Source organism: Anser brachyrhynchus (genome assembly GCF_964034855.1).
Source record: "Anser brachyrhynchus genome assembly, chromosome: 14".
Taxonomy (NCBI): domain Eukaryota; kingdom Metazoa; phylum Chordata; class Aves; order Anseriformes; family Anatidae; genus Anser; species Anser brachyrhynchus.
The window spans coordinates 20,718,082-20,729,795 of record NC_137709.1 but is presented as its reverse complement, the minus strand read 5'-3'; the positions used below and the strand labels follow the sequence as shown (position 1 = coordinate 20,729,795).

Below are 11,714 nucleotides of genomic sequence, written 5' to 3'. Positions count from 1 at the left end.
CCCCTTTGCACATGCGTGGCGCACTCTGGTGGTCGTCCAGGTGGTCGTCCAGATGAAGTAAGGAGTCTTCCTCTCCGCTAAACTTTTCACCTTTCTTACTCGACGCATGCTCCCTCCGCTTCTTGGTTCTGCTTCAACTCATTTCATCATTTCCAAGCCCTTATCCAAGGTCAGGTTGTACCTGTTCCCTCCCAAGGTTCCCCTTCAATGATTCTTTTGATTGTTCAATGTACTCCCTAAGTATCCAGTATACATAGATTAATTGATAATGTAAGTACATTTGGCAATGCTTAATTATACTGTAGGTCCCATTACCTAAGAGACATTAGTAAAACATCCATTCGATTCTCCCCAACACTAACACAGAGACTGCACTGGCACCACTGGGGATGCACCCCGGCAAGTCCAGAGAGTGCACTGGCACCAGTGGGGATGCAGTGCAGTGAGTCCAGAGAGTGCACTGGCACCACTGGGGATGCACTGCCGTGAGTCCAGAGAGTGCACTGGCACCACGGGGGATGCACTGCAGTGAGTCCAGAGAGTGCACTGGCACCACTGGGGATGCAGTACACTGAGTCCAGAGAGGGCACTGTCAGCAATGGGGATGCAGTGCAGTGAGTCCAGAGAGTGCACTGGCACCACTGGGGATGCAGTGCAGTGAGTCCTGAGAGTGCAATGGCACCACTGGGGATGCACTGCAGCGAGTCCAGAGAGTGCACTGGCACCACTGGGGATGCAGTGCAGTGAGTCCAGAGAGTTCACTGGCACCACTGGTGTAAGAAATGGTCCAGCAATTCGTGCCACTAAGGGGTTTTGAAGGGTTAACATTGAGGCCTGGGTTTAGGCGAGAAGAGAACAAAGGGATTTCTTCGGAGAAAAAACTGCTGACTTTGCACGAATGTGCAGTAACTTCTGACAGCCGGCCAAGAGACCACTAGATAAGGAGGAAGAATATGAGCCTCCCTGTCTGAGCGGCCCCCGAGAAACTAACAGAGACTGATAAGCAGGCGCACCTGGGAGGACTTCGGATTCGGGAAACCAATTATAATAACCCTGCCTCTTCTAGAAGTAGTAATGAATATGTATTAGCCTAGGAGCATAAAAACCAGCCGCCTTACGTAACAGGTGTGCGTCCCGGTGGAGCAGAGACTCCCGGCGCACCCAGCGCTGTTTGCTTGCCTCTATTCGTTTAATAAATTGTAAACTCTGATTGTAATCCTATTTGGGACTCAGTCATTTATAACAATTGGGGGCTCGTCCGGGATGGTCTTGGTTCCTGAATTCTGACTTGATCTAGGAGGGGCGCCCCCACCATTTGGTGGCTCCTGTTCGAGTCAGGTCGGGGCTAATGCCATCTTGAACCTGAATAAGGGCAAGCAAAGATTTAGATTTTTTTATGAGCTCCCTTTGCCGGCTGCAGCACTATATTTTGCCCGTAATTCTGCGCGCGAAGATCCGAACGAAGACGACGGAGTCGTAAGTATTTAAGGCGTATACCGTTCGGTTGGGTGGGTTTCGGTTGCCTGTGTGTGTGAGAGTGTGACTGAGACGGAACGTAGTTCCGAAGCGATTGTGGAGGTCTTCTAACCGCGGTTCCAATCTCCCGCGAGGGACTTGGCCGGTGAAGGACCGAAGCGATTCCTATAGGATTCGTGGGTGGGTGATAGGTCCTAAACCCCCTGCAAGACACTCTCACTAAGGCAACCAAGGGCTGTAGGAATTGCCACAGTAAAATTCCTAGATGGGTCAGACAAAATTGAAGACCCGGGACCAGAGAAAAGGGAGCAAATTACCAGACATACCACCAGAAAGTCCATTAGGGATAATGATTAGAAATTGGAACGATAGGGGCCCCAGAAAAGGGAAAAAGTAAATTAAAAATAGTTCAGTATTGTATGACAGAATGGCCAAAGGAGCCTTTAAGACCACATGTCTTTTGGCCCGTTTTCGGATCCTTTGAAGACTGGGTTTGCCAGGCCTTAAATATACATGTTAATTCAAAGGAACCTTTTAGCCAGGAGGAAAGTGATTATGCAGGATTATGGATCAGGATCTCACGTCCTTTTCCAGCCTCAATATTTACACTAAAAGCAGACGAGAAGTTTGACGAAGAAGAGAACAAAAAAATAAAAAATAAAAAAAAAAAAGGAAAAAGAAAAAGATGATGAATGGGAGTCATTGGATAACCTACCACCTCTATATCCTAACAATCCACCCCCGGTGGTGCATCTTGTAATCCTGTTTTGTTCTTAAATGTTTTGACTGTGTCAAGGAGGAAGGTGGGAGCATTATCTAAGTAACAGTTTAGAAGTTTGGGTATGTTCGCGGTGGTGTTCGGTCAGTTTCCCAAGTATCGGGGGAGGGGGGCTGACTGATTATCAAAGTGGTAGAACGGAGAGCCACTTCTTTGGTGGTTCGGGCCTGAGCCCTGGGAATTTGGTAAGAAGGGGGAGAGCGAATTTATTTAGGCCTCAATACCTTTTTAAACCCCCATCTTGACGGATACACAGGAGTGATTCCTTGTTTTGTGTAGGCTTACTAACAAAGTGCATGAGAAAAATTAGCATTTGGCTTGAAATTCGGTCTTATTGAAATGTAAATTTTGTGGAAAAGGTGTTATTGTTTGTCTAGAAGACAGAAGGCTGAGTGCTTCAGGTGTTTTTCCGAAGTCCTGCGGATTTATGATTGGAATGGGGCTCATTAATAATCTGAAATAGTAAAGTTTGTATGTGGAAAGAAGAGTTTAATCCCAGAGAATTGGGACATTTCGGAAGAAGATTAGGAAAAGATAGTAAAAACCTGCAATAAAAAGGTTTGCGTGGAAATTGAAACAAGGGACAGTAACTAATATAAATAAATAAAAGGGAATGGGAAATCAAGGAAAAGGGGAAAATCCAAAAAAAAAAAAAAAAAAAAAAAAAAAAGACGTCCTAAAAAAGAAAAAGCCTCCTTGGGTGCATATTGGCACATTGGAAGGATATTGTTAGAAATGGGGGCACAGAAAGCAAGAGGACTTTCACTAAGTATTGCAATCAATGGTGGCCACTATATAAACTAAATGGCCACTTTATGGATCAATCGACTATAACAGTGTCTTGCAATTAATGTTTTTGAGGAGAGAAGGAAAATAGGATGAAATGTTGTATAGTGATATGTTGTTTCAGCATGTTGGAGGGAAAAGGTTTGGAATTAAGTTGGCCCCTGACTGAGCCTTTGGTGTTGGCATTAGAAAAGTACGGGCTGGAGAAAGATAAAGGAAGTGTTAAAAGGGTTGTTGAAGGTGTTAAAGGTTGTGTGGCATGTAGTATTTAACAGAGCTGTTTGAAGTTGAATGAGCAGGGGAAGAGGATGTAGGAATGTTAATAGTTCCGCCTCAACCCGAGGCTGAGATCTCTAAATCGCGGTGTGAGCCCTCTGGGGCAGGGGGACCGTGATGGGTCCGAGAGAGTTGTCGTGGAAACAGAAAAGCAGCTAACTCTTGAAACAACCTGAGTTCGTGTGTGAGCTCAGATTGCCAATGGGACCGCTCAGGGAACTTTCAACGATTGCATTCCCCTGACCGACCCCCTCACTGAGACCCTAATCACCCCGGAAATTATGTAAATACTAAAATCTGGTTAAATTGGCTATTGGGAATTGAGAATCTGTTCCAACAAGGTCCAAAAGAAACCCCTATGGAATTTATGGAATTTTTGAATTTCTGGACCAACTTTGAAATGCAATGAAAAAAAAAAAAATGGACCTGGCTTAAAAAAAAAAAAAAAAAAAAAAAAAAAAAAAGAGAGAGAGAGGCAACTGGCTAACCTCTTTCCAGGGCAATCAGCCCCTGATATCAGAAAGAAATTGTCTTAGGCTGCAGGACAAACTTACAACAGTCAGGAATGATGGGGACCTGGGGCATCTACCCTAGCAGGTCCACTAGTTGAAATAAAGCTAGGAAACGAAGACAGGCTTGAATTTTTTGTTGGTTATGGGAGCTTCTTTCTCTGTGTTAATTAGGCTGTAAATGTAATAGGAGCAACATATTCAGTGTTAAATAGTTTAAAAGGACGATTAGGAACTAAGACAACTACAATAATTGGAGCCACAGGGAAAGAGGAAGAATGGTCATTCTTACGACCCCTTGATTTGCGTTTTGGGGGTGAGGAACTAACCCATAAATTTTAGTATGTACCAGAATGCCCGATGCCACTCTTGGGACGGGATCTATTAGCCAAATTAGATGCAACAATAACCTTTGAGGATGGAGAATTAATAATGAAGGTACCTGAGTCCAAAGTAGGCCAAATCCTAATGATCAAAGATAAACCCTTTGTTAATATTCCAAGAGAAGTAGAAAATGCAGTTATAGCAACAGTACGGGAAACAGATGTACCAGGGAAGTCGAAACTGGCACAACTGGTAAAGGTGGAATTAAAGGAAGGAGCCAAACCTGTTTGAATCAAACAATATCCACTTAAGATAGAAGCTAGGCACGGGAATAGTGAAAATTATTGACAAATTTCTCAAATATCAGATTCTGGAAGAATGTAAATCGGAATACAATACTCCAATTTTTCCAGTAAAGAAGCCCAATGGCGAGTATAGATTTGTACAAGATCTTAGAGCAATAAATGAAATAACAAAGGACATTCACCCGGTAGTAGCTAATCCTTACACATTGTTAACATCTGTGAAAGAGAAATATAAATGGTTTACGGTGATAGATTTAAAGGATGCCTTCTTTTGCATACCTCTTGATAAAGATAGTAGAAAATTATTTGCCTTCAAATGGGAAAACGTATTGAAGTTTTTGGACCACATATGGTAACAACCGTTTTGGAACAAAGGGGGGGGGCACTGGTTATCACCCAGCCGGATGATGAAATATCAGGCAATCCTAACTGAACAAGATGACATAACCTTGAAAACAACTAACCTGTTATATCCAGCAGTATTTCTAGGAACCGTTCCAGAAGAAGGACCGTTGGAACACAATTGTGTGGAAATAATCGAACATACGCCAGCCACAAAGATTTGAAGGATGTACCCCTTGAAAGGTATTCAGTGGGAATACCACACTCCGTGGCACCCACAAAGCTCAGGGAAAGTAGAAAGGATGAATCAAACAATAAAACAACAATTGGCTAAGTTAATGATCGAGACACAGCTGCCCTGGACAAAATGCTTACCATTGGCACTTTTAAACATAAGAACTAAACCACACAGTGAGACTGGATTATCATCATATGAAATGTTATATGGTATGCCTTATTCTCAAGGGATGCCCCTAGGGAACAATGTAGTTGAGGATCATAGTATCCAGAAATACATAATTACCATTGGAAGGAGATTACAGGAGATAAGAGAAATTGGGATGATGACTCAGACACCACCTTTAGGATTTGCTATTCATAAAATACAACCAGGAGACAAGGTCTTAATAAAAACCTGGAGAGAAGAATCATTGAACCCCCGATGGGAGGGACTGTACCTTGTTTTACTTACTACTGAAACAGCTGTGAGAACAGCAAGAAGGGGTTGGACCCATGCATCCAGAATAAAAGGACCAATAACTACCGAAGCCTGGAGGGTTGAGTCCACTCCTGGGGAACTGAAACTGAGACTAAAGAGGAACTGATATACCAGCAATGAGGTTCTGCATGAATTAAGGGCACTGGATAAAGAGGACAAGGCTGAAGGGAGGAAAGGGAGAAGGCAAGACCGGGGTAGGACCCTCCACTGCGGCGTGTATGGTCTACCGAGGGAGGCAACCCCTATGGGTATTGACCGCCGAGTGAGAGTGCCTCGACCGGACTTCTCCCACACCAAGATCAGTTTGTCCTGAGAAAAATAACATGAGAACCTTTTAAACCCATAATAAAATTGTGATTAGTTTTTCCAGGAGCTGGATCACCCTGAAGGGCTGAATGGTAACACAAGCTCTGAAAGCGGGCCCAACCCCATGATTGAAGGCGCTTCCCACACTCTCAAGATTGGACGGCGAAAAAGGCTTATAATATGACAGGTCGCCAAAGAGAACTGAATTGTGACTGTAAGTGGAAACCCAACGTGGGAGCTTGGAAGCGTGCATATACGAGTACAAACGGGGCAGACATTGTAACAGGACCACTCGGTAACAAGGACACTCTGTATTATCACGCCCCAAAGGGTAAAGATGGATGGGATGGTCATTTTCCAAACGGGACGTGGGCCCTAAAGGGACATTATTGGGTGTGTGGCAAACATGCTTACAAGAGGCTACCTGGAAACTGGTCGGGAATATGCTATGGGGGGTACATAAGACCCTTGTTCTTTTTATTGTCACAAACACAAGGAAATCATTTAGGAATAAGATTATATGATGACCTGAACAGAGTAAAACGATCTATTGATACTTCCTTATCCGGGGATAGTGCCCAAAAATGGGGAAAGGATGAATGGCCTCCTGAAAGAATCATACAGCATTATGGGCCAGCCACCTGGAACCCAAATGAGTTGATATCAGGAGCCCGAGAACCTATTTATAATTTGAACCGAATAATTAGGTTGCAAGCTATCCTCGAAGTTGTAACAAATCAAACAGCGACAGCCTTGGATCTTTTGGCTGACCAATCCACTCAAATGAGAAATGCTATATTCCAACATAGAATGGTCTTAGACTATTTACTAGCAGAAGAAGGGGGAGTATGTGGAAAACTGAACGATTCTAATTGTTGTCTACAGATTGATGATAATGGAAAAGTGATCAAGCAGATAACAAAGGAAATTAGAAAGCTAGCCCACGTCCCAGTACAAACTTGGAAGGGTATGGATTGGGATTTCTTTTCATGGTTGCCTGGTGAACCATGGGTTAAAAGGATGCTGTTTTTATTTTTATGTGGTATAGTGACATTATTGTTTATACCTTGTATGATACCTTGCTTTACGGTGTTGATACGGCGAGTAATAAATAGCACCCAATTTGTGATGACTTCAGTGGAGAGAAAAGGTGACGTGTCGATAATGATGCTTAAGAAGTGGACACCCCGAGAACTGACTGATGAAATCCAATTGTTACTGAAAAAGGTTGAAGGAGAGACACGAATTGATGATTAAAAAAAAAAAAAAAGGGAGGAATTGTAAGAAATGGTCCAGCAATTCGTGCCACTAAGGGGTTTTGAAGGGTTAACATTGAGGCCTGGGTTTAGGCGAGAAGAGAACAAAGGGATTTCTTCGGAGAAAAAACTGCTGACTTTGCACGAATGTGCAGTAACTTCTGACAGCCGGCCAAGAGACCACTAGATAAGGAGGAAGAATATGAGCCTCCCTGTCTGAGCGGCCCCCGAGAAACTAACAGAGACTGATAAGCAGGCGCACCTGGGAGGACTTCGGATTCGGGAAACCAATTATAATAACCCTGCCTCTTCTAGAAGTAGTAATGAATATGTATTAGCCTAGGAGCATAAAAACCAGCCGCCTTACGTAACAGGTGTGCGTCCCGGTGGAGCAGAGACTCCCGGCGCACCCAGCGCTGTTTGCTTGCCTCTATTCGTTTAATAAATTGTAAACTCTGATTGTAATCCTATTTGGGACTCAGTCATTTATAACACTGGGGATGTAGTGCAGTGAGTCCACAGAGGGCACTGGCACCAATGGGGATGCAGTGCAGTGAGTCCAGAGAGTACAGTGGCACCACTGGGGATGCAGTGCAGTGAGTCCAAAGAGTGCACTGGCACCATTGGGGATGCACTGCAGTGAGTCCAGAGACTTCACAGGCACCACTGGGGATGCACTGCAGTGAGTCCAGAGAGTGCCCTGGCTCCACTGGGAATGCAGTGAGTCCAGACAGTGCACTGGCACCACTGGGGATGCAGTGCAGTGAGTCCAGAGAGTGCACTGGCACCACTGGGGATGCACCCCGGCAAGTCCAGAGAGTGCACTGGCACCACTGGGGATGCAGTGCAGTGAGTCCAGAGAGTGCACTGGCACCACTGGGGATGCAGTGCAGTGAGTCCAGAGAGTGCACTGGCACCACTGGGGATGCAGTGCAGTGAGTCCAGAGAGTGCACTGGCACCACTGGGGATGCAGTGCAGTGAGTCCAGAGAGTGCACTGGCACCACTGGGGATGCAGTGCAGTGAGTAAAGAGAGTGCACTGGCACCACTGGGGATGCAGTGCAGTGAGTCCAGAGAGTGCACTGGCACCACTGGGGATGGACTGCAGTGAGTCCAGAGAGTGCACTGGCACCACTGGGGATGCAGTGCAGTGAGTCCAGAGAGTGCACTGGCACCAGTGGGGATGCACTGCAGTGAGTAAAGAGAATGCACTGGCACCATTGGGATTGCACTGCAGTGAGTCCAGAGAGTGCACTGGCACTACTGGGATGCAGTGCAGTGAGTCCAGAGAGTGCAGTGGCACCACTGGGGATGCAGTGCAGTGAGTCCAGAGAGTGCACTGGCACCACTGGGGATGCACTCCAGTAAGTCCAGAGAGTGCACTGGCACCACTGGGATGCAGTGCAGTGAGTCCAGAGAGTGCACTGGCACCACTGGGGATGCACTGCAGTGAGTCCAGAGAGTGCACTGGCACCACTTGGATGCAGTGCACTGAGTCCACAGAGTGCACTGGCACCACAGGGGATACACTGCAGTGAGTCCAGAGAGTGCACTGGCACCACTGGGGATGCACTGCCGTGAGTGCAGAGAGTGCACTGGCACCGCTGCTGTTGCACCCCGGTGTTTTCAGAGAGTGCACTGGCACCACTGGGGATGCAGTGCAGTGAGTCCAGAGAGTGCACTGGCACCACTGGGGATGGACTGCAGTGAGTCCAGAGAGTGCACTGGCACCACTGGGGATGCAGTACAGTGAGTCCAGAGAGTGCACTGGCACCACTGGGGATGCAGTGCAGTGAGTCCAGAGAGTGCACTGGCACCACTGGGGATGCAGTGCAGTGAGTCCACAGAGTGCACTGGCACCACTGGGGATGCAGTGCAGTGAGTCCAGAGAGTGCAGTGGCACCACTGGGGATGCAGTGCAGTGAGTCCAGAGAGTGCAGTGGCACCATTGGGGATGCAGTGCAGTGAGTCCAGAGAGTGCACTGGCACCACTGGGGATGCACTGCAGTGAGTCCAGAGAGTGCACTGGCACCACTGTGGATGCACTGCAGTGAGTCCAGAGAGTGCACTGGCACCACTGGTGATGCAGTGCAATGAGTCCAGAGAGCCACTGGCACCACTGGGGATGCACTGCAGTGAGTCCAGAGAGTGAACTGGCACCACTGGGGATGCAGTGCACTGAGTCCAGAGAGGGCACTGGCACCACTGGGGATGCAGTGCAGTGAGTCCTGAGAGTGCAATGGCACCACAGGGGATGCACTGCAGTGAGTCCAGAGAGTGCACTGGCACCACTGGAGATGCAATGCAGTGAGTCCAGAGAGTGCCCTGGCACCACTGGGGATGCAGTGCAGTGAGTCCAGAGAGTGCACTGGCACCAACTGGAGCTGCACTGCTGTGAGTCCTGAGATTGCACTGGCACCACTGGGGATGCACTGCAGTGAGTCCAGAGACTTCACAGGCACCACTGGGGATGCAGTACAGTGAGTCCAGAGAGTGCACTGGCACCACTGGGGATTGAGTTCCGTGAGTAAAAAGAGTGAACTGGCACCACTGGGGATGTAGTGCAGTGAGTCCAGAGAGTGCACTGGCACCTCTGGGGATGCACTGCAGTGACTCCAGAGAGTGCACTGGCACCACTGGGGATGCACCCCGGCAAGTCCAGAGAGTGCACTGGCACCACTGGGGATGCACTGCAGTGAGACCAGAGGTTGCAGTGGCACCACTGGGGATGCAGTTCAGTGAGTCCAGAGAGTGCACTGGTACGATTGGGGATGCACTGCAGTGACTCCAGAGAGTGCACTGGCACCACTGGGGATGCAGTGCAGTGAGTCCAGAGAGTGGACTGGCACCACCGGGGATTCACTGCAGTGAGTCCAGAGAGTGCACTGGCACCACTGGGGATGCACTTCAGTGAGTACAGAGAGTGCACTGGCACCTCAGGGGCTGCACTGCAGGGAGTCCAGAGAGTACACTGTCACCTTTGGGGATGCAACGCAGTGAGTCCAGAGAGTGCCCTGGCACCTCAGGGGATGCACTGCAGTGAGTCCAGAGAGTGCACTGGCACCACTGGGAATACACTGCAGTGACTCCAGAGAGTGCACTGGCACCACTGGGGATGCAGTGCAGTGAGTCCAGAGAGTGCATTGGCACCACTGGAGATGCACTACAGTGAGTGCAGAGACTGCACTGGCACAACTGGGGATGCACTGCAGTGAGTCCAGAGACTGCACAGGCACCACTGGGGATGCAGTGCAGTGAGTCCAGAGAGTACACTGGCACCACTGGGGTTGCACTGCAGTGAGTCCAGAGAGTGCACTGGCTCCACTGGGGATGCAGTTCAGTGAGTCCAGAGAGTGCACTGGCACAACCGGGGATTCACTGCAGTGAGTCCAGAAAGTGCAATGGCACAACTGGGGATGCACTGCAGTGATGCAGTGAGTCCAGAGAGTGCAATGGCACCTCAGGGGCTGCACTGCAGTGACTCCAGAGAGTGCACTGTCACCTTTGGGGATGCAACGCAGTGAGTCCAGAGAGTGCCGTGACACTTCTGGGGATGCACTGCAGGGAGTCCAGAGAGTGCACTGGCACCACTGGGAATACACTGCAGTGACTCCAGAGAGTGCCCTGGCACCACTGGGGATGCACTTCAGTGAGTACAGAGAGTGCACTGGCACCTCAGGGGCTGCACTGCAGGGAGTCCAGAGAGTACACTGTCACCTTTGGGGATGCAACGCAGTGAGTCCAGAGAGTGCCCTGGCACCTCAGGGGATGCACTGCAGTGAGTCCAGAGAGTGCACTGGCACCACTGGGAATACACTGCAGTGACTCCAGAGAGTGCACTGGCACCACTGGGGATGCAGTGCAGTGAGTCCAGAGAGTGCATTGGCACCACTGGAGATGCACTACAGTGAGTGCAGAGACTGCACTGGCACAACTGGGGATGCACTGCAGTGAGTCCAGAGACTGCACAGGCACCACTGGGGATGCAGTGCAGTGAGTCCAGAGAGTACACTGGCACCACTGGGGTTGCACTGCAGTGAGTCCAGAGAGTGCACTGGCACCACTGGGGATGCAGTGCAGTGAGTCCAGAGAGTGCACTGGCACAACCGGGGATTCACTGCAGTGAGTCCAGAAAGTGCAATGGCACAACTGGGGATGCACTGCAGTGATGCAGTGAGTCCAGAGAGTGCAATGGCACCTCAGGGGCTGCACTGCAGTGACTCCAGAGAGTGCACTGTCACCTTTGGGGATGCAACGCAGTGAGTCCAGAGAGTGCACTGGCACCACTGTGGATGCACTGCAGTGAGTCCAGAGAGTGCACTGGCACCACTGGTGATGCAGTGCAATGAGTCCAGAGAACCACTGGCACCACTGGGGATGCACTGCAGTGAGTCCAGAGAGTGAACTGGCACCACTGGGGATGCAGTGCACTGAGTCCAGAGAGGGCACTGGCACCACTGGGGATGCAGTGCAGTGAGTCCTGAGAGTGCAATGGCACCACAGGGGATGCACTGCAGTGAGTCCAGAGAGTGCACTGGCACCACTGGAGATGCAATGCAGTGAGTCCAGAGAGTGCACTGGCACCACTGGGGATGCAGTGCAGTGAGTCCAGAGAGTGCACTGGCACCAACTGGAGCT

General features: G+C 49.0%; 1 long non-coding RNA gene across 1 annotated transcript; it reads left to right on the top strand.

Annotated features, from left to right (window-relative positions):
• Positions 1-765: 765 nt before the first annotated feature.
• On the top strand, positions 766-7,144 carry LOC308177961. Its single transcript, XR_013939522.1, has 3 exons — positions 766-1,476; positions 4,932-5,039; positions 5,876-7,144. It is a non-coding gene; the product is annotated as an uncharacterized lncRNA (long non-coding RNA).
• Positions 7,145-11,714: the final 4,570 nt, after the last annotated feature.